Below are 21,205 nucleotides of genomic sequence, written 5' to 3' on the forward strand. Positions count from 1 at the left end.
AGTTATCATTTAATGATATAGCACCAAATAAAGGTCCAACAAAATAGCTTAACTTGAATTATGAGCATGCATATTACTATCTCTTACATTCAAGTAATTTCTAATCATTTGTCCCAGAATTTTATAGACCATATTTGAGAGAGAAAATACACTGAGAATACAGTTAAAAATAGAAAAGGCTTCAAGTTTGACATTTTCAAGAAAAAAAAAGGCAGACAGCTCCCTAATTCAATAAGTGAATAATTGCAACATTTCAGAGACATGTTTCTGTGACTGTGGTGTTGTCAAAACAAGCTTTCTGAGTATTATTCCCTTTCAATCCATACTGGGAAGCAGCAGGTGAGTGCCCCATATAACCAAGTTGTTTGACTTTTGTAAAAAATAAAATTGAGCTACTGATGTCTTTGATAACATAAGTTGCTGATGGTGAGCACAGTACCTGTAGATTGGTTTACTTGTGACTATGATATTTCCCCCTACCTATATAATAGACTTCTTTGCCTATACTGTCAGGATGCATTATTTTTTAGCTGTGATGACAATGTCAAGACTTTTTTATTTCTAGCCCTTTTCTTCTAAACATCTAATAGGAAATTCAGAAGTAATAGTTTTGATGACTGGTAAATAAATTTTGAGAGTGTATTTGTTGTATATGCCTTGAGGAAGCCTGTCAACTATGAGATTTATACAACTTTTAATTCCTTTCTAAAAATGGCTTCTTTTGTTGATAAAGTTGAAGTAACTAAAATTTGTTTGAGCTGCCTGTACATCTTCTCTGTGTACTCTTGCTTACACCCTTTCTTTCTTGAATTTTTTGGTTTTCCTGTATTCAAGAAATATTTGTTGAATTCTCAATCCTAACTAGCATGACTGTGAATGTATTTGTTATGTGACCCTCCATTGTGAGTTTTGAGGTTAATTTCTAACCAGTCATTCATTTTCCTGTGGGTGATTTTTTTTCTCCTGGTTTTGTATTGGGTTTTTTGTTCATGGTTGCCACTGTTGAAGACCTGACAAATAACTCTGCAGAAGTACAAATACTGCTATGAATGCTGATTCTCATTCAAGTGAAATTAAAGGAATATTTTCTAAGGCAATGAATGCTTGTCTATCTTGAAATCCGTGGAAGGTTCAACATTGGCTTCAGTGGAAACAGAGTTAGACCAGCGCTGAACAGGTTTGGAAATCAAACCTGTAACTTCCTATTTAAGTTTTAATCCACCTCTTTGGCATTAGCACCTGTTGAACAAAGGTGATGTTTGCACTGTGTTAGTGAAGTCCTTAGCCATGCTTAGCAGAAATCTGAATTTATTATTGATTAGGTAGGTTGCAGCATGGCTGTAAAGCTACATCTGGCAGGGCTGAGAGGTCTGATCCTGCAGTGGGGAGCCCAGCCCACAGCTCCAGGGTCCCTCGCTCAGTCTCGGTGCCTTTTCAGAATGTCTCACATGAGGTATAAGGATGCTCCATGGGTGATACTGTTTTATCTTTGAGGATGAGCAAAATGATGCAGTTATATCAATTTGCTTTCCCATAGGACAAATTCAGACCAGAGTGGAAAGGTTCATTTTCTCTGAAGTTGGTGTTTACTCCAGGATCATGCTTGTCTGCAGGAATGCTGGGTAAACATGATCATCAGTTGAAGGAAATGTAAAGGGGAGAAATATGTTTTACCTCTAATCCTCCTCCTCAATTTTTCTTCAGCTGCCCACACTTTCTTGCCTCAGCTGGTGTTTCTCCTGCTTACTAAATCACAAATTGCAGTAAACAAAGCTATTTTTATGGTGCACTGTTAGTCTGTCTACCTTACCCAGTTCCCTGAATACAATAGTTCCAGTGGACTCTATCTTATTTGTCTCCCTTTGTGCCTTTATAGCAAATAATAAACAAGATTTTTTAACACTTTCAATTTAATATAAAGTTTCAATTTAATATAGATTACATTTAATATAAAAATTTAATTAATTTTTCTTTACCTTGGTATAAATTGGAAGTTTACAAAAGATATGTGAATTTATAGACTCTGACTATAGTTCAGTATAGGTAAGAGCTTCCTATACTGTTTGTTGCCAATTTGTCTGCGATTCAGATCAGCTCATTAGTCTTTGACCTCTCCGGGGATGGATAATAAGGTTATTAATTAGCATTGGCTTCAATGTGTGATTGAGTGTTGATTCCTCTCCCTGGACAATTGTCAGGAGGAACTGAACAAAGGTCACCAGGCAAATCTCTCACAGGCCAGATAGCTTTTATTAACTGCACACACTATTGACCTGTTCTGGCTTCCACTAAAGGAGTGCACTTCTGTGGATGTGATGCAAAGCCACAGTGCTGTAGACATCATGGGCAAAATTCCCTTTTACTTCATCTGTGTTTTTTGGTGTGCTCTTTTACAGCTCAGTCCTGAAAAAGACAGGAGCCCTAAGACACAAGATTTGTGCAGTGATGCTGTCAGCCTGTTCTTCCTTGTAGCTCTTGTATCCATTGGTAACCAAACAAACATGACAAAGGAGTTGAGATATTAAGATACTAAGTTTCATAAAATTCAGTAGCTATGCAGACCATTTATATCTGTAAATTTGGATGTTCCCAACAACAATCCTCTCTGCTACAATGTGATTTGTTTATGAACTGCCAGAAATATTCCTGCTGTCAATGTGTCAGTTCCCAGTCCACCCTGAATTTCCCAGTCATGGTGAAGGAGGATGGCTCCTGGCCAGGTTACAGAAACAGCCAGTGAGGGACACACGAAGGTATTGCTGTGCTGCAGGAAGGAATGCTGTGGGGAGGGATGTGGGGCACTGTTCTGCAAAGAAGATGGGCTCATTTCTGGTAGGTGAGATGCAGGGGCACAGCAAACTGGGATTCACACCAGTTTGCTAGCACAGCACTCAGTTTCTTTCCAACCCCACTGGAATAGTCCTAACCTCTGCAGTTTGATGTAGTCCAGCTATTTCCATTGCACAAAGTGCTGTACCACTGCTGGCCCTAAATGTAATGCTACCTGATGGAAATTTGCATCTTTCCTTGGCTCAGTGTTTTACTCAACAAGCCTGCTCCGAAGTTTCACCAGGAATAGGTATGGTGTAGAGCCCTGGGCTCCATGATGGAAGATGGCTGGAGCCAACCCGTTTCTGTGCAAAATTAGGTAATAGCCTTTTTTTTTTTTACACTAGTTGTGTGCAAATTTATTTTAACTCTGTTGGGTTTTTTCCCCTCAAAGTACCTTATCACTACTAAATGAGTATTAAAAGTACCTTTCAATGAAATACACTTCTAAGAGAAATGCTGAGTGCTGCTGGTGTGCCTGTAGTATTTTAGTGTGATCTTTAGTGTGTTTTCACCACAGATACCTCCAGCTGAGTTGAGGAAATGAAAGCTAAAATGCATCATTTATTACAGAATAGTTTTCTCAGCAATAACTTAGGACTATGTTAAACAGGTATTGAGCACAGGGCCTCCCAAGCAAATTGCCAGGATCTATAAATGCTCTTTACCACCATAAAATAGTAGGTCCCCCTTTATACTAACAAGTAATTTCTCTGATTGTGTGCAAATTTGTAAAATATTATCTTCATAATCCTCCAGCTAGGTTTTGTGGTTTGTAATTTCTGCTCTAAGCTCACACTAACCTAGTTAAAGCTCAGCCTGACAGCAGGGATAATAATGGCTGTTAAGCAGGGTGGCATGCTGGGCTGCATCTTAGGATGTTAAGCCTGTTGTTTTATAGATGGCTTAACTTACTAGTTTGCAAAAGTGATAGAGCTGACCTAAATAGCAAAAGCATATTATGTTTTGACCACCAGTATGGTTTATTGCAGAAGTTCTGGCTATTGTATTACATAGAATTGTAGCCTGTAGAATGTACCTAGAAAAATAAGTATTTTTCTTATGCAATCATTTGTGTTAGTCACTGAGTGGGTGTTTAATAACTGTGATTGTGTCTATATTTTCTCTATAACTTCTATTAATGGAAGACTGGACTTCTGTAAAGCTATCTGCCTGAGTCTGTAGGCAGTCTAATAAGCTAGTAAGTGCTAAAAGGCCCAATCACATGTTTTGTGACAATTAGCACAGCCTGTGGTGTAAATAGCTCAATAGGAATGGGAATAGCTGTGGTGGCCTCTGTGTGAGGACAGAAGTAAGAGGGCAGTGGTGGCTGAGGCAGGAGAAACTGATTCTCAGCACAGCTCCTGGAGAAAGTTTAGGACTGAATGTTGAGGCAGACAGCTGAACTGTTGAAAGAAATTTTCAAGAAAGATGATGTTTTTCACTGAGAATATGCCTCTTCCCATAATCACTTAAAGTTACAACTCCTTTCTGGGAAGTTTGAAGTACCCTGTTCCAGAATGGGTCTTTTCATGCCCATGTGTTTAAGCCTGTTTCAGGAACTGGCAACAGGGTTAATTATGAGCTCAAAATACCATGCTGTACAAACATTACAGAACATAAAGTCTGTGATTGAGAGACTTGGTTACCTATTTAAATCATTTATAGAAAACCTATTATAATAATTATAGAAATATTGAATAAACAGCCAAGAAGATTACATACTTTTCTATATTGGTTCTCAAGCCAGGGTGGGAAAGGTCTATATTGTCTGAAGGAACCACATTCCTCTGGTAAACCACTTAGCTAAACTGCCATTTAAGACACTGTTTACTGTGGTTTTTTCAATTGTTTGAAAGAAGTACAAAGGATAATCTTAAAGATTAAGTACACAATTATGCTTGTACACAATGATAATACGCACAAATAATAACAAAAAAGTAAACAGAAAAGAGCATCATTCAGAAGTAAGGCCCCTTAAGTCCCTTGCATTTATGTATAATCAACTCTCAATTATATAGTTGTGTATGTTTTTCTCCCTCACATTCTTATGCTGACACAGAATTGTACACTGAAATACACTGTTGTTACAGCAGTCTAGTTGCTGCCATATTTGAAATCTCTGCATTCAGTTGAGGATTGTGCTATAACATGTATGAAAACCTTAATGTACAGATGGCCTTGACTTTGGGATTTTATAAAGAAGAAGCTCCCTGCGTCAGTCAATGCTGCATTTCTCTTCCTACTCTTTACTGCAACAAAAGGGTGAAGAAGGATATTTCATAACACTCTTTGTGATATTGGTGTGGACTCTGAGTCAGGGATTATATGAGCAGCATTAAATAATAGACAGTCATTGCTTACAGTCAGAGTAGTTCCAACATTAGCCCAGTGTTGCAGTCATTTTTATTTTTCTTTATTGCTTATAACTTATGCTTTGTAGAAAAGAAAAATCATCAGTAATTGTTCCATGCTGGTGTGTCAGTCTGGTGGAACTATGAAGAAAAATTACTCCCTTGCTTGTTTTTCCACTTCCCTGGGTAGAGGCATTGTTGTGCTGTCAATCAACATTATGTGTAATATTCTGAAAATCACGAGCCAATATTTGATTCTTATCTTGGCTCTGCTCTCGTGTCCCATTTTGATGTGATGCCCAGATTGCCTCCTTCATCTTCTGTGTTTGTTAATTTCCAGTGAAATGCAAACACTATGCATGGAATCGTTGTAGCTCTTCTAACTATGACCCCAAACAGCAAAAACTCATCTAACTATGTGAAATTAGATTTAATTTGTCTGTTAGTTCTGTCTTAGTTTTGTCTATTTTGTGTAAAGCAGACAAAGGTCACTGATGAGAAATTGTGGGTGTTTTCAGAAAGGTTTTTAACAGAACATAGTAACAACACAAAGGGTACTGTGTTGGTGAGTACTCAAAAGTGCTCAGAGCAAAGCAAGAAAACCATGAGAGAGGATGAAAGCTGGTTGCACCCAATTGTTCACTTCTGAAAAAGGGTTTTCAGTTGTTTCAACTGGATATAGGGTATGTGCCTATCTCCAGGCAGGTGTTTATATGAGCTGTGTCTGAAATTCCCCTGAGGGTTAATGGGTGTGCAATCTGGTGCCATAGACACCCAGGCCTGACATTCAGTTCTACATCTAGGGAGAGGTACCTGCAGGAACACCAGGTCTCTACTAGCATTCATTAGGATGTTTCTAATTATTTTAATACTTCTAGGCAGCAGAATTAACATCTAGATCTCCACTGGCCAAAATGGATCACTAGCTACATAGCTTGCTTGTGGACCCTTATATAGGCACATATTTAAGATTTTTTTAAAATGTGAATTGGAATCCCACCCAGACAGACTCAGCTGCCTAAACATAGGCATCCTGTACCAAATCATGAAAATGAATTTTTCATCCCCACCACCCTCAACAGTAAGGAACTTTGTCTGTGTCAAGAGTTTCCAATGAGTGGGCTGCTCAACGGTTGAAAGCTGCTGAAGGGTATGAATAAAAATGGCAACTGTGTAAAGTTCATAAATTCTTGCAATTTTTTTCCTTTTTTCCTTAGATCAAATCTGTTGTGTAATATTCTCTCAGATGACTGATATTCCTACTAAAAGCCATTTTACTGAGAGGACTACTCATTTTTTAAACTTTTCTCCAAGTTTGCAGATAACTGGCCATTTATGATTTTAGACTCCTTGCACTGTGTTGTAGGTAAAAGAAAAGCAGAACTAGCAAAGCCATAAAAAATGGTTATGTGAGCATGTATTTAAAGAAAAAACACATGAAAATTCTATTGGTGTTAGTTGAACTTAAATCCAAAGATGAGCAAAAAGCATAAAATGCTGTTTCTGTCAATGTTGTGTAATGCCAGAGTACAAACTGCAATGTTATACTACATTAGGATGATTTCTTTTCTCTGTGTGATGCAAATTCATCGTATCATATTCTTGTAATGTGTGATAGCAAAAATAAGCTGAGAATAGCCTTTGGCTTCTCTGTTAAGATTTTGTTGTGGCTTCATATAGGACTCTGGCACCTCCTGCATGAAATAAAATGAAATTTAGTAATTTTCTATTAGTATTATCTAAATAATAAAATAGTCATGGTGAGAATTGCTTCCCATCTTACAAGTGTTTATTTAGCAATTCTAGAAGCAGAGATTAGATTTTACTTTCTTCTTTTTCTGCACAACATTCTCATTGTTTTTGTGCATGAGGCCATCAATTCACATGCTGTGAATCAGTTATGAGTAATTGTGTTTAAGATTCTCTCTTGAATTTTGATAAAAATATCTCTGAAATTGAACCTCAGGGTGATTTTCAGAATATATTGTAGTTCATCAATGGCATAAACCTTTGTTGCATTCAAAGCATTGCTTTATCTTCCCCTTTTCTCAAAATGGCTAAATTTTGAAAGCATAACTGGAGTTCAGAACATATTACATACACTCCCAGCACTTTATTTCCACTAACAGGTTTTCCTCTGTATCACAGCAGTTGAATGAAATAGCTTTTGCCTAGTAATAATTAATCAATACCAAACCTTTCAAAATTACATCCTAGAAGAAATATGCTGAATGAAACAGCCTCTAACCAGTTTTGGGGAGTTATTTTGAAAATGTTAGCTATAGAAAGAGTGAGCACTAAACATACCTAGAACTATTGTCTACAGGTAGACATAGAGTGCATAAAACATGAGTGCAGGCAAAGGCAGAAGACAATTGTAAAAGATGTTTTAGGCAGATGAATTTCAGTACTGCAGATGAGCCTGTATGTCAGAACCCAGGACATCCCTCTGGCTGGCCTGGCTGTCTCGAGACTCTGGCAGGGGTCTCAGAGAGCTTGTCACGAAGTCAAAAACATCTGTGGCTTCAATTTTAGCTCGTGGGAAAAGCTGCCAACTCTGTCTGAGGAATTACAAGCCACAAGGGTTTGAGTAGTGTGATAGTTAACACAGGGCGAAAAAGTAGAATGGGGTTCAAGGGGACAAGAGGGAGGGATCTGGTCATGTCCTGGACTTCTCCTTCTTCTTGTCCTCCATGTCTTGGTGTGATGGTGACACTTTCAACTGGTTTAAGGTAGAGACACACTGTCTAACATAAATGATAGATATTGGCACATTATTGTAAACATAGTATGTGTAGTTTTTGCTGTAAAATGTAAACACCACCCTAGAGGGAAGACAGAATGCCATGACTTGCTAGACAGAGCTCAGCAGGTCAGAGAAAGAATTTTATAGACAAGAAAAAATAAGCAACCTTGAGAAGCCGACCCTACATTCACATTCAGACTCCTTATTTTGCTGCGTGGGCTAGGAAACAAGGACTTTTACATTCCCAGGGTCACCTTTTCACCCAGACCCCAAGACCTGTACAGCTAAATACCGTGTCTGCATGGAAGAGCCTGCTAACTCTGGAATGTCTCCTGGTGGACTGTTGGAGCCTGATCACTTTAGTGCCATCTCTTAAGCAGATAATATATCCAGTGCATGAATGAGCTGGAGTCAAGTGCATTGTCTTGTTTTTGGGAAGTCCTTGACTTCTTGCAAGGGACTATTGCTAAATGACTTGGTGAAGAACTTGATCCTGCAGGGTGCTGAGCACTGCCCTTGGTCCAGCAGAGCAATCAGGTGTGTTCATGTTGTCATCAGAAGCACAAGCAACACTTCCCAAATTTTTTAAAATTCATGCCTTCATATAATTTTTTTTTACTTTTGCTTTGTTTGTGTACACAGGTGAGGCCATATAAGGATGTTCTGACCATATTCTCAGTTCACAGTAATTAACTTACTTTTCTCACCTTGTTTGTTTGGAGGATCTTTAATAGAGAGCAATTTACAAAATATTATGTAGACACAGAATAATATTCAGCAAGGAAGAAATTCTCCCTTTGTATAAAAATGGTCTCCTTATGATGTGTTCTAGAGAAAGTTTGAAAACAAGAAAGAAAGAATGCCTAAACTTGAAGACAACAGGAACATTTGACCAGCTTTTGCTGCCTTCCTGCTGTAAAAACTTGATTTTGAATACTCGGAATGACCATGATCTCAAATTATCTAACAGAATGAATTCTGTTGTACAGCAGAGTTATCACTTAGAAGAAGACTTGAAGATGCTACACCAATTAAAATAATACATTTTTATTTAAAAGCATATTATTGAAGTATTTCACATACATGTGGCTCTTGTTGGTGATTAATGGCCGTTTTTAATTGCATATTTTACAGATACAATGGCACTGTAACATTGTTTTAAGGTTGATGGTGTTGTTTTCCTTATTGTTTTGGAGTGGCTTGAATCTTCTTAGTTCTTTTTGGAAATGTAACAAATACATTTTCTCTTATAACCTTCCAAATATCCCTCGTAGATCAACATAAGCTATTTAGCTCGAGTAGTAATGTGCATTCACTTGAGCTACTTTCTGTGAAAAATGCATTTTTAAAGTCTTAAATAATAAGAAGCTCTCCAGCAATCTCTGTGATTTCCCACCCAAACAGGGAAGAGTTTAAAATAACAACTTTGAAAAAAAGAAAGTTAATTCTGTCTTTATTTTCAGTACTTCAGTAGCCTGAGGTCAAATTTTGCCCACATTGAACACATTGCTGCAGTCAGGAACTAAAAACATGCTCCTCAAATTCAGCCAGCTCCTATCACCATCAGTGTTTATGCAAAGGATTATAACTGATATGAGCAAATTACTTTGCAGAACCTACTTACACATTCAAAGAGCAAAGTCCTAAACATCCTAACATAAAAATAATAAATAGTGGAAACACTCCCAGTCAGTATCACAGACAGTTTGGCAATGCAGTGAAGCTGTCAGGACCATAATTTAAACGATGGTTTTAACACTCAAATAGAGAATATGTATGGTAAGTTAAGCTGCATAAAGCCTTTATTCTAAATCCAGATGTAGGCATTAACTTGCATATTTGAGATGGCATGCTTATTTCCTAAGTGCAAAGATGGCTAGAAAAAGGCTTTCCTGACTGATGATAAAAGCTGGAGTACTCTTTAATTTTGGTTACTGCCAAGCTTATTTCAACAACCACAATAGTTATTTGGCTTCATACCAAAAAGTGGCAATACAGTACTTACATGTCTATGGATCAAAATTAGATGAAAAATTGCTGTTTCTCATCTCCAAAGCCATTTGCTGCACATTTTATAGGCCTCAAGATGCCTTTTGTAATATGTGATAACAGAGCCAACTGAAGCATCTGCCTGGAAAGAGATTACTTTAATTATGGACTCAATGTCCTATTTTCTGCAAGTGTTCCCCAGAGAATTTCTTACTGCTGGATGAGAGGTGTTATGATGCACATTAAAACTTACAAGTCAAACAAAAGAGGTTGTAAAAGTGAGACAAGGACACCCATAGAGACCCCAGTCTTGTATTCAGTGGCTAAATAAATAATTGTGAATTCTGTGGTGATAAATTTTAATTAATCTAAAACATGTTAAAATAAATTTCCAAAATATATGTGTGTAAAAAAGAATTATATAAAAGCTTACATATTTTTCCTTATCAAATTGTGTTTTGTAAAATTGATCTGTAGAAGTCTTTAAAACGTTTGTATTTTTCTTTTAATATTTTCAGTACAGTAGTTACTAATGATGTAATGTGAAAAATGCAGCAAGGAGATTTCTTGTTAGCTTCTATTTTTGTTACACATGAAGTTTCTTGTCATTAAGAATTCATTTGCCTTCTGCTGTGGTGTCATTGATCACAATTAACTCACTTGATATTAAAGTGGATGTGCTGTATGCTCCTATAGAAATTCTGGGTAAATCACCATTGATTTAGCACAGCTTAATGGATACTTAAAATATTTGTCATTCTCTCCTCATCAATTAGAAGAACGCCTAGAAATCTTCATTAGCAGCTGCTGCAATGATGAGCTAAAAGTTTTTCTTTACAGAAAATATGATGGAAGTGCTGTAAAGATGGCTTGAAGATGCTGTGACAGCATGTGAAGTACTGGGAAACTTCCTTAGAATTTGGAAAATTGCCAAAAATAAAAGGGAAAATGACATCTCTAGAAGATACTGAACTTTAGAAACAAAACAATAACAACAAACCAAATACACCAAAAATTATTTGAAGTTTATTTAAAACAAAGGACCATATCTTCCTCTTTGATTTTGTATGATTATTAGGAAGGTTTATTCTCATAAAACATTAGAGTGAAAGCAATGATCATCCTTCATGAATAATACCAACTAACATTAGGGATTAGTAGTTTGCTGGTTTTATAGTAATTATGTCTTCAGTGAAGCAGAACCAAGTCTGAAAAGAATGTTAAAAGGTCGGTACTTCCCTGGTCTGGGGGAAGGTAGTATGGGGATTTCATAGCATAGCAAATGAAAACAATTAGCTACCTCTGCAGCATCCAGCCCCAGGAGGAGCTTGGCAGGTAGTGATCATCACAGGTATCTGTCTCTTTATGTTTTCCAACACCATTTCAGGTGCCTGGGCAATATTTGTGCCAAACTTGGTCTCTGCTGCTATATAGGCTAAGTTTATAAACCCAGTCACAGCCTGATATGCTGGGAACTGTGGCTCAGAGATACCTGACCTGCATCTGCAGGCTGGAATTTGGGTCTGGGAGTGGTGGCACCTGTTCTGTCTGGGCTGTGGGTATGCTTATTAAGTCTCGCGATGTAAGCTTTAGGAAGTGGATGGAAAAAGCTAAAATATTGTAGATGGCTTTGCCTGGAGCCATTCTGGGTTAGGAGGAGAGGGAGCTGAGCTCTCTGCCGTGTACAGCAAGTTAGGAGGACAGAGACACATGGCCTCTGCTCCCTTGGGAGGATTAAGGATTAAATACTAGATCCCTTTTCTGTCTTCTAGGCTGTAGTTGTTGGGGGTGTTTTTTCTGACTTCTTCCTCTGGCTGTAAGAAGCTACACAGTACCAGGGTTTAATGGGAGGTTTTAGCTTGTACACAAATGAGAAAAGCTTTCATTCTGTTCTGTGAGAGGAGATCTTTGGACCAGCCTTGGGCCAAGCTGGGAACTGAGTCAGTATCAGCTGTTTCCAGGCTCAATGCTTTGCCGCTTGGTTTATTACTGACAAGATGGAGAGAAGGATCATGAATATACATGGTTTAATGAAGTGACTGAGGCCACTTTTCAGGGATTCAGGACATACAGACATTTGGGAGTGTGGCTGATCAGTTACTGGTGTTCCTTCTGAGATTTTGGGACACTCTCCCTTCATCAGCTGTGAAAAGCACATGTGCCTGAATCTCTGTGCCTGGGAAACTTCCAGTGAGGCACCCATGTGCATCTAGAGCTGGGCTTCCTCATCAGCTGTCCCAGGCTCATGTGCCCTACATACCAGCAGACCCCCTTGCGGCACTTGGATCATGCTGAAAGTCATGTAAAATTTCAGCTGTGATTTCTGCAAGGGCAGACATTTCAGCTGTGGTGCTTGATCTTGCCAGAAGTCATGAAATCTGTTCGGATATCTTCTTGCTTGCCAAGGAGAGCTGACCTTTCCTTCGGGTGAAGTGTCCAGCTTTGGAGCTACTGTTCCTTTGCTCTTGGAGCTGGCATGCTTTTGTGGGTTGCCAACGTTCTTAGCCAGAACTTTCTCTTTTAAATAGTATGGACAATTAGGTCATCATTCTAATTATTTATGTGCAAATTGTTTTCTTTTTTGTTTCAGAAAAGAGCTCTGAAGTTTTGCTGTTACTTAACATGATGAAATGTCATTTTTTAAGAATGGTGTGTCTCCCAGTGTCTTTGAGCACTGGAATTTTTATTCTGTGGAGCTTTTAACTTAGAGAACTTTTTTGTTTTCTGATTGTTGTCAGCATCAAGAGTCCTAGAGTCAGGCAAGTAAAGGGTTGGAAAAGAGAACTCCCTGTCTGAGTTGTTACTTGTACTGTCTGATGTCTGCAGTTCACATCTCTCTCCTGCTTAACCTAGCTGTGACTGAACTGCTGGCAGGTCTCTGCCCATCTGGACTGGAGACAAAAACTGCTCTGTGGTGGTTCCTGACACTTCCACCAGAAGAGATCTGCATCTTGGATTCCATGGGAAGGGGAGGACGTGGTGTTCCAATCCTCCTCTCTTTCAAAGCCATGTGAGGTGGCCCTTGACTGGAAACCACTAGTTTATCACTGTGAGCTATTGTCCATGCTGATGGATGAAGAATATCAGCTTTACTTCTCATGGGGGAGAAGAAACAGACCTGGAATCCATGATGACACTGTCTTTGTCCTGCAGTACATCAAGGATACATCATACTTCATCTAACCTCTGCAAGGATTTCAGTGTCTTTTATTAGGTAATATGTGGTCTCAGAAATATTTCTCCATGTTGGCATTTTCTTTAACAAAACAGGTAATTTTTTTTGTTGGTTTTGTTTTTTTTGTTGGTTTTTTTTTTTTTTTTTTTTTTTTTTTGGTTTGTTTTTTTAACCCCTCTCCACTATTGCACAGAACATCCACATCAAGTGTTTTCTCCTTATGATGTTCATTCTTAGGTCTCCTGTGGCAGCAATATACCCATCAATAGTGAAAAATTTCATAATCCTGGCAGAGTGCTATGGTCTCCACAAGTCACTCTTCAAAAAAGTGAAAATTATATAATGTTCAATTCCTAAAAATTATTTAATTCCTCATGTATTAGTACACTTGTTTGTGCCTTTAAAGGCATAACCATTGTGACACTGAAATCACATCTAAATCTAACTTTGCACTGCCATATGGCACAACCTGTAGACATTAAGACTTTGGGAATTCATGTATTAGGTTGCCAGATTGATGTAGTGGATAAGTAGATTGTCATAAAAGTAATTAGTTTCAGTGTATGTAGATTGCACTTGGCCTTTTTTGTTGTTAAGCTTTTAAGGATTGATCTTTTAATGCTTTGCTTTGATACAAAAACAAAACATCTCACAGGAGGACAATTTGCAGTTAAAAATTTTTATTACGTGTTTGCTGAATAAAATAAAAATAAAATAGATCTCGCTCTTGCTACTGTTTTAGGATATGTCAGGAATGTTTACTTGTATTTGTAAGGATATTTCTGTCATTGATTTGTAACCTACAGGGTTACAAACCTAGCTAACTTATAGCTAGGTTTGCTGGTTCTGACTGTGTTCAGAGCTCTGAAATATTTTAGCTAGAAGCCCTGTGGACTGGGAGAAGGTATAAAAACCAAATTTAAAAAGTCATAAGCAATTACTTCTGAGGTTGACTGATGATATGCAATGTGATATAGATGACTATTGGATGGCTATTACAGTGGTCAGTAATGGCAGTCATATTGTAGTAGTTTAATTTGGTAATGGTGATTAACTTGTATCAGCAGCTCACCGCTCTTGGTGCCAATCTCTCTCACAGGTAGTCAAGCTGGATTTTGAGGCTGGGTTTTTGTCTCACTTTTGGCAGCAGGGATTTTCTGTTGCAGAATGCGACTTGGACTTCCCAGCTGGAGCTACCAGGGAGTGCCAAAGCCAGAACAGAGCAGTCAATGGTCCCTCTGACCCGAGAGCCCATCCTGAGCTGTGCCCTGGATCTCCAAAGGCTGTAGCACATCTTGGGGCTCGCAGCTGTGTGCAGCTTTGTATGTGAAGCTGGAAGGTTCAGGAGTACTGAATACCCAATTGCAGAGAGAAAGGGAGGAGTACAAACATCAGCAAAAACAGAGATATTAGCCAAGTTTATTAAGTTTTCATGAGTTTAATTAGATTTTCAGACAGTAACAAAATTATAGAGTAAGTGAAGCTCAATGTTCACAAATGCTGGAAGCTTTGCAGTGTTTTGTTCAGCAGTGCTTTAAGAGTGTCTTTAAATTTGCAAGTTATGTTTGAAAAATTAATAAATAGTATTTTAATAAACCCTCGTTCTCTTTTTGACTTTTTTTTTTTTTTGCTTTAAATTGGCAAAATCAAGTCATTGGGTCTTATTCAGTCTATGAAATTGTGAGCACAGAATACATTTCACGGTTGATTTATGAGCTCCTTGAAAATATGGTTTATAATGAAATTCCGACAGGCCCTTAACAAAATTAGCATAACAAATAGCAATGTAATAATACCTTTCATGTCTGTGCATTCCTGCAGATTCACTGTCAGTGAGCACTTGCCAAAAACCAGAGAACTTCCAGCCAGGGCTGGGCAGCACACCCAGACAAGGCAGCCCCAGAAAGCTGACTGCCTGCTGTATGGATGTGGAGTTATGGATTCAGAGTTTGCATCTCAAGGCAAAGTAAAATCAGCAGTAATCCTAGCAAAATAATATCAAATTAAGAATAACTGTCGTTAGTTACAGAGTTATTGCTGTTATATACTGGTTGCTTAGTTATTACTAAGGCAAAACATGAGAAGTGTAACTTTTACTGCTGGCAATACTTAATTTCAGGGTTTTGTAAGAATTAGGAGATATAGTTGGGATGGTAGCTAGAAGACCAGTCATGACTTGGGCTGTCATTGTCCATATAGAAATTCTGTATCTGTACTTTAGAACTTTATTTTGAGAAATTTTACTATTGAGCCTGATCTCTATAGACTGGTAGCCTGATGCATGGCCTGTGTCTAATGTTTACAATATATAAGTTTTGGCCAATGTGCTTCTTTGGAACATTATTTTTTAATAGAATAACCTGGGCCAAACCTGGGTAACTGGGTCAGAGTCGGTATATTTTTATGTAGAAAAGTCTGGGCTATGGGCATCTCAGATTTTATGTTCATAAAAAAGTGGTTTGCCACTTGGAATTTCGAGGGCATTATACTGACCTCAATCTGCTCACACAATCACTGATTTAAAGAGCAAAAGTACTATGCAGCTGTTAGTATGCAAAGGGATGTTGGAGGCTGTTGAAATACAAAGCAGGAGAAAGACAGTGAGCAGCATAATCTTTGGTCTCCCAGCAACTGATGCACAGTTATGGATAGATGAAGCTAAATTTTAGCATTGAGGTTCACATATGCAGAGTATAATTACATTTTTATTCTAAAAATGTTAAAGCAATGTTAGACCAAGTGGTTTCTTTTTAAAGGAAAAGTTAAAATGGGAGATATAATTCCAGATGAGATAGTTAGAAAGAACTGTTTACTGTGTTTCTCATTGGCATATTGTTAAAATTATTTTGGTAAATACAGAAATGGGTGGGGACACAAAAATGCAGTCTGGGAAATGGAGCAGCGAGCTTTGGGTGAGACAGCAAAGCTTGTAGGGATGCAGGTTAAGTCAGGCCTGGGAAGACTTCATACAGAAAGTCAGCACCTTGCCTACAGAAATTTGGGAACAGTAAATTCCCTTGAGAGACAACTTTGTTATTCATACAGAGCTGTTTTGTTTAGTTTTAGTGGCATGTCTATGCCAGTGGCAATCCTCAATCTTCCACTATCAAAATGTCAGGTTAGGAGGTGACTCAGTACTGGAGATTGCTGGGGAGAGGAGCAGAGATAGAGGAGCCAAAACAGTTAGGGGAACCAAGACTTGACATTGTCCTAATAATTTGAGCCATTTTGTTTCTTTTATTAAAACACTGTTGGTTAACTAAGGTAAAAAGTGATCATGAAGAGGTTTTGGACAGTATCCATCTCCTGCACCCAGCCTCAGCCTTCAGCTTTCTCACTGTCATTTTTAATAGGAGAATTTGCCCTTTTTGTTAATAGGTTAATGGAGGAATAAAATAGCCACCCTAAGATCAGTAGCATACAAATTGTCAGACTGCTTTTTGCCCTGTTTTTTGACTAGCCAGGATAAGCCTCCTGAAAGATTTGGGCTTCAGTCAGCATGGTGAATGCATGGTCCATTAACCAGATTTCTTAGGTTTACAGTCTTTACTCTTTTTAGCACAATTACTTTTCTCTCATTGTCTCCCTTGTACTCCTTAGCAGATCCAACAAGGAGGGAGAGAGATGACTCCCAGGGAATCAAACTACTTTTATGGTTGTTACATTCATGACATTGCTCATGACAAGAAGGTCATAATCCAGCTCTACAGTTACTTCATGTATTGTAGACCATACAAATTTGGGTCTCTAAAGGATTCAAAAGCTCTTAACCAGTAAGTATAATTGGAGGTTGCTTTACCATTTCTTAGACTCAGACAAAAAGATACTCAGCTCAAGCTGAGTAGTGGCAGAAGAGCCAACACTTGAAATATAATTTCCACAAATACTATAAAGACCATAAGAAACAAATTATCCGGTTTCTCTGCCAAAGACTCTCGACCATAATGACTCCTAGCAATCATCAGGATCAGATGATGTGTAAATTAATCATTCATTGCCCTCCAATTTAAATTTTCTCAAGGAAAATGTTTCCTAATCTCAGACCAGATTATGCTGTTTTAAGTCCCATGCACAGGATGGGGTAGTGTGAGTATTGGTGTGCACACAGGACATGAGAACTCCCCATGTGATATGGTGCTGATAACTCACAGAGCAAGGACTCTCAGATGCTGGAGGTTCATATTCAGCTGAAGAGCTGCAGCAGCACGAGGATTTGTTGGGAGAGTTGTCTGTGCAGTCAGGAGCTTGAGAATCACATAGATGCAATGCAGGAGCTGGAAGTGGTTTGAGACATTGTGCTCTTGGGCTGCCTTGAGGATGACTTAACTGCTGTTTTGTTTTTGCAATCTGTGTCTTGTTTCAAAGAAAGGAAGTCTAATCTGAACCTACTCAATTTGAAGTCTGATATGTATGTCGTGATTTGATAAAATTTCTTGGTCAGAAGTTTCACATTTTTATCAGAAATGGCAGGTATTTATAATTTGCTGCACAAGTAGTTTTCATGTCTTAGCATAATTTAGAGTGAATTAATGGCTTGTTATTTATTGCCTAATGCTCTGTAGGAGTGATTTATAAAGCCATACTCTGCACTGCTTGTTACTTTGTATTCTCTGCATTAGGTGTATCATCAATATCATTAAATGAATTCACAGTGACATTGCTCTGGAACTATGGGTTTTGATACAGGGGTAACAGAACATAAATCAAGAATTATGTTTAATTCATAAGAGGCACCAATCTCTCATTTAAGTGTAGGCTGGGCTAGATGGTGTCAAAAATATGCTTTACAATACCTCTTCTGATTGCATTTCAGACCCTCTCTATATATCCTTATGGTCTCTGCGAGAATAATAGATAGCAACACAGTGTAGTTTGTCAAGTGAATAACGTTTCTGGTTTTATACATTTGGGTGCAAATGCTATCATTATTTTTACCACAAGCCAAAAAGGAATATATTTACATGTATATACTTAAAACTATTGTTAAGGGAATCTATAAATTTAAAGAAAAATCTTGCCTATTCTCTGCAATAAATACAATTGTTAACAATATAAATTACACTTTAAAAATCCAGTATTTTGTAGTATTTCTAACTGTTCTGTTATTTTTACTCCTAAGCAGAAATATAAATAAACTTTTATTTTAGTAGTTATTTTCTTAACTCTTTAAATTTCTCTCAAATTGGTACATTAAAATCCAGAGCATTGAAAAACCTGTCAGAATATGTAACTAGTATCTGTTTACTTTTTTATGAATTTTATGAAAATATTTCTTTTCCCTTTGGCTTTTTTAAAAAAGTTATTCTTACAAAGCCTAAATTTAGGCACTGACTTGAAAATGCACTTTCACCTCACTATTATTCCAAGTGCATATGAACTCTTGACAGTATCATTCACATAAAATGGCAATTTTGAAGCAAGAAGCTTATGATCCAGTTTATTGGAAGTGTTAATTATGCAGGAGCTAGGGCTGTTATTTGCTAGAAGTTTTCTCATCACTTCACTGCAAGAAGCAGAACATGTTCTCTTTGACACTTCTTGGAGTTAACAAAATAGTCATCATGTATTTTAAATGGCTGGAAGGAATTATATTCATGCGAGAATACTAATGTTTACACATACATCAAAACTAGAAAAATATTTTGTGAAGATGAAGGAATTCTTTTTGTTCAGTATTTTAAACATTTGTTCTCAGTGGAAACAAAGGACGGTAGAACACATAACGTCTCTGAAGAAGGAGAGAAATCAGACTTCAGGGCCTTTTGGTCCCAGCTTTCAGGTCATAGCCTGTGTGCCCTTTCATTAGTATTTTCTAATATTTGTTAGAACAAGGGAAAAAATAAATTTAAATATATGATGAAGTTTTTTACACAAAGCTGGAAGGTTGTTGGGATTTTTTTAATTTTCACTTTTCACTTAAAAATAAGTTGGAATAGGACACTTGCAATGGATAATTCTACTCAGTTTGTAAACAAAACTTAGTCTTCTATAACAAAAGGCAACTATATGTGATAATTAGAAATTCTCATTAATGTTTTACCCAAGTCTTCCAAAAATGCTTCATCCTGGCACATAACATGGAGCAGTCTTCCAGCCCATTGTTCTGCTGGGTGGTGTTAATGTGAGTTTTGGGAAGGTGTGTGGGGGATCCCTTGGTCTCAGGAGGTTGTGGCCCAGATATTTCCAGGTCTTCCTTCCAACACGTGGGGTATCTCTCCCACCTTTGCTGCCAGCCATGCCCAGACTGCAGCAGAGTAGTTTGGAGCACCTTCTGCTCAGTTTTGCAAAGAAAATTGAGATCTTGTTGGCCTCCTTAGGCTAGACAAAGGGGGGCTCAGCACAGAGCTGTCATGTACCTACTTAATGTCATTAATGTGCTCAAGATCACAGAGCTCATTTAGGATCAGAGGTTAATGGTAGAAGAATTAACTGCAAGCTCATTACATTTACTAGTGCTTCTGAAATAACAGTGACTGGGGTAATTTTTCTTCATTATATTGTGTGTCCTTTGGTTAGGAGGGTGCTGTTCTAAAATGAGTAACTGCTGTACGTGGTGACACAGTACAGATCCATTTCCTGGGCAACTGTCCAGTTTCCAAACAGTCACTGATATTAAAATCTTCTGTCACCAGCATTAAAAAGGGTCCATGTCAGTTAAAAACAGAAAGACAAAACATGCAAGGAAATTCAATTTAATGTGTCACAGGATGTATTTCTGGATGGAAAGTGCCGCTTGTCCATTCCTCTTTCTCCCTGCATTAATTATTTCTGAACTTTTAGGTCCATTCCAATGAAAGTTAACAACAACTTAGGGGTCTTTAATAATATTATCTTAGATGTCTGAATACAGAGCACCATACTGGAAAGGATTATTATATACAAATGGAGAAGAATTTGAGGAAGCTCAGGTTTGGCAAGAAGGTCCAGCTGAGCGTGTTTTAGCAAACTCCTGGAGGGGATGGAGTTGGGAGACCAAGAGAAAGATGGTACCAGTGTTGCTGCAAGTGACGAGCTTTCTGTGGCTTAGAAACCACTTCTGACTTCAGGTATGGAATGACTGTGTACACACTCCTGCTGCATGGAGGGGCACAGGAAAACACATGAAATTAAACCAGTATCAAATAAACCCATACTTGTCATGAAGTCATGAAGCAGCATCATTCAGCATACCTGACACCCGGAATGCAGACATGGATTCCTGAGTTCAGGAATGCAAGGCTTTTAACAGGATACTTTTAAAGTATGGCTTAAAGTAAAATGGCTTCTTAAAATTTATTTTATACAAGTTTTTATTTTGAGACAAGAAGAGTTAAGTGTTTTTTCAAACCATGAATAGTATTTTAGAGACTATTAAGAAATGTAGATGTGGATTATTTACACAATTAAACAGAACAAAACTTAGCATTTGAAAAGCAAAGATTTTGTGAAATTTAATGTATGTTGCTGTGTGTAAAGAAGCCTATGAAATAGCCTGGGGGAAAAAAAAGCAAGCAGTTTCATTCTTGCTTTCTAGAACCAAAAGGTCAAAGTTCTTCACTGTGTTACTATTGCAAACTCCTCAAAAGACCAAGTGTCAGCATGAGAAGTATTGTAGAACAGTTTTCCAAACACTACTGACATCTGCAAAATGGAAGGTATTTCTCTGCAGCAAGACAACATGTAAACTTTTGTGGTAAGCACAGATCAAAAGATTTGTGAATGGAAACTCAGGAAAGACTCCTGTTCTGATTTACTAGAAGTATCTAAAACATTTATAATGTTTTCTGTATCTCTTAATTTAGGAATTATGAAGTCAATAATACAGAACAATGGTCAAGTGGAATACATATTGAAAGATAGAAGTAAATCGATAATTTGAAATTCTTAAGCTAAAAGGTACATGTTAACATGTCTCCACTGAGTATTATTAGTACATAAACCCAAGTCTTTACTTTAAATGCAAGGGATTGGCCTCAGGTCAATAAAATTAAAATTTAAAAAATGTATACTTTTTTTTTAAAGGGCAGCAATATTATGCAAGGAATCCAAAGTAACTGTGATCTGTTTGACTGAGAGATCCTCAGAGGTGGATGCATCTGGATGCTAAAAGCCACACGTCACCAGCTGTATTTT

General features: G+C 37.7%; 1 protein-coding gene across 3 annotated transcripts in view; it reads left to right on the forward strand.

Annotated features, from left to right (window-relative positions):
• The window catches only part of RELN (reelin), a 277,724-nt gene that overhangs the window by 80,060 nt on the left and 176,459 nt on the right, over positions 1-21,205 (forward strand). The window lies entirely within an intron of this gene.

Source organism: Lonchura striata, chromosome 5 (genome assembly GCF_046129695.1).
Source record: "Lonchura striata isolate bLonStr1 chromosome 5, bLonStr1.mat, whole genome shotgun sequence".
Taxonomy (NCBI): Eukaryota; Metazoa; Chordata; class Aves; order Passeriformes; family Estrildidae; genus Lonchura; species Lonchura striata.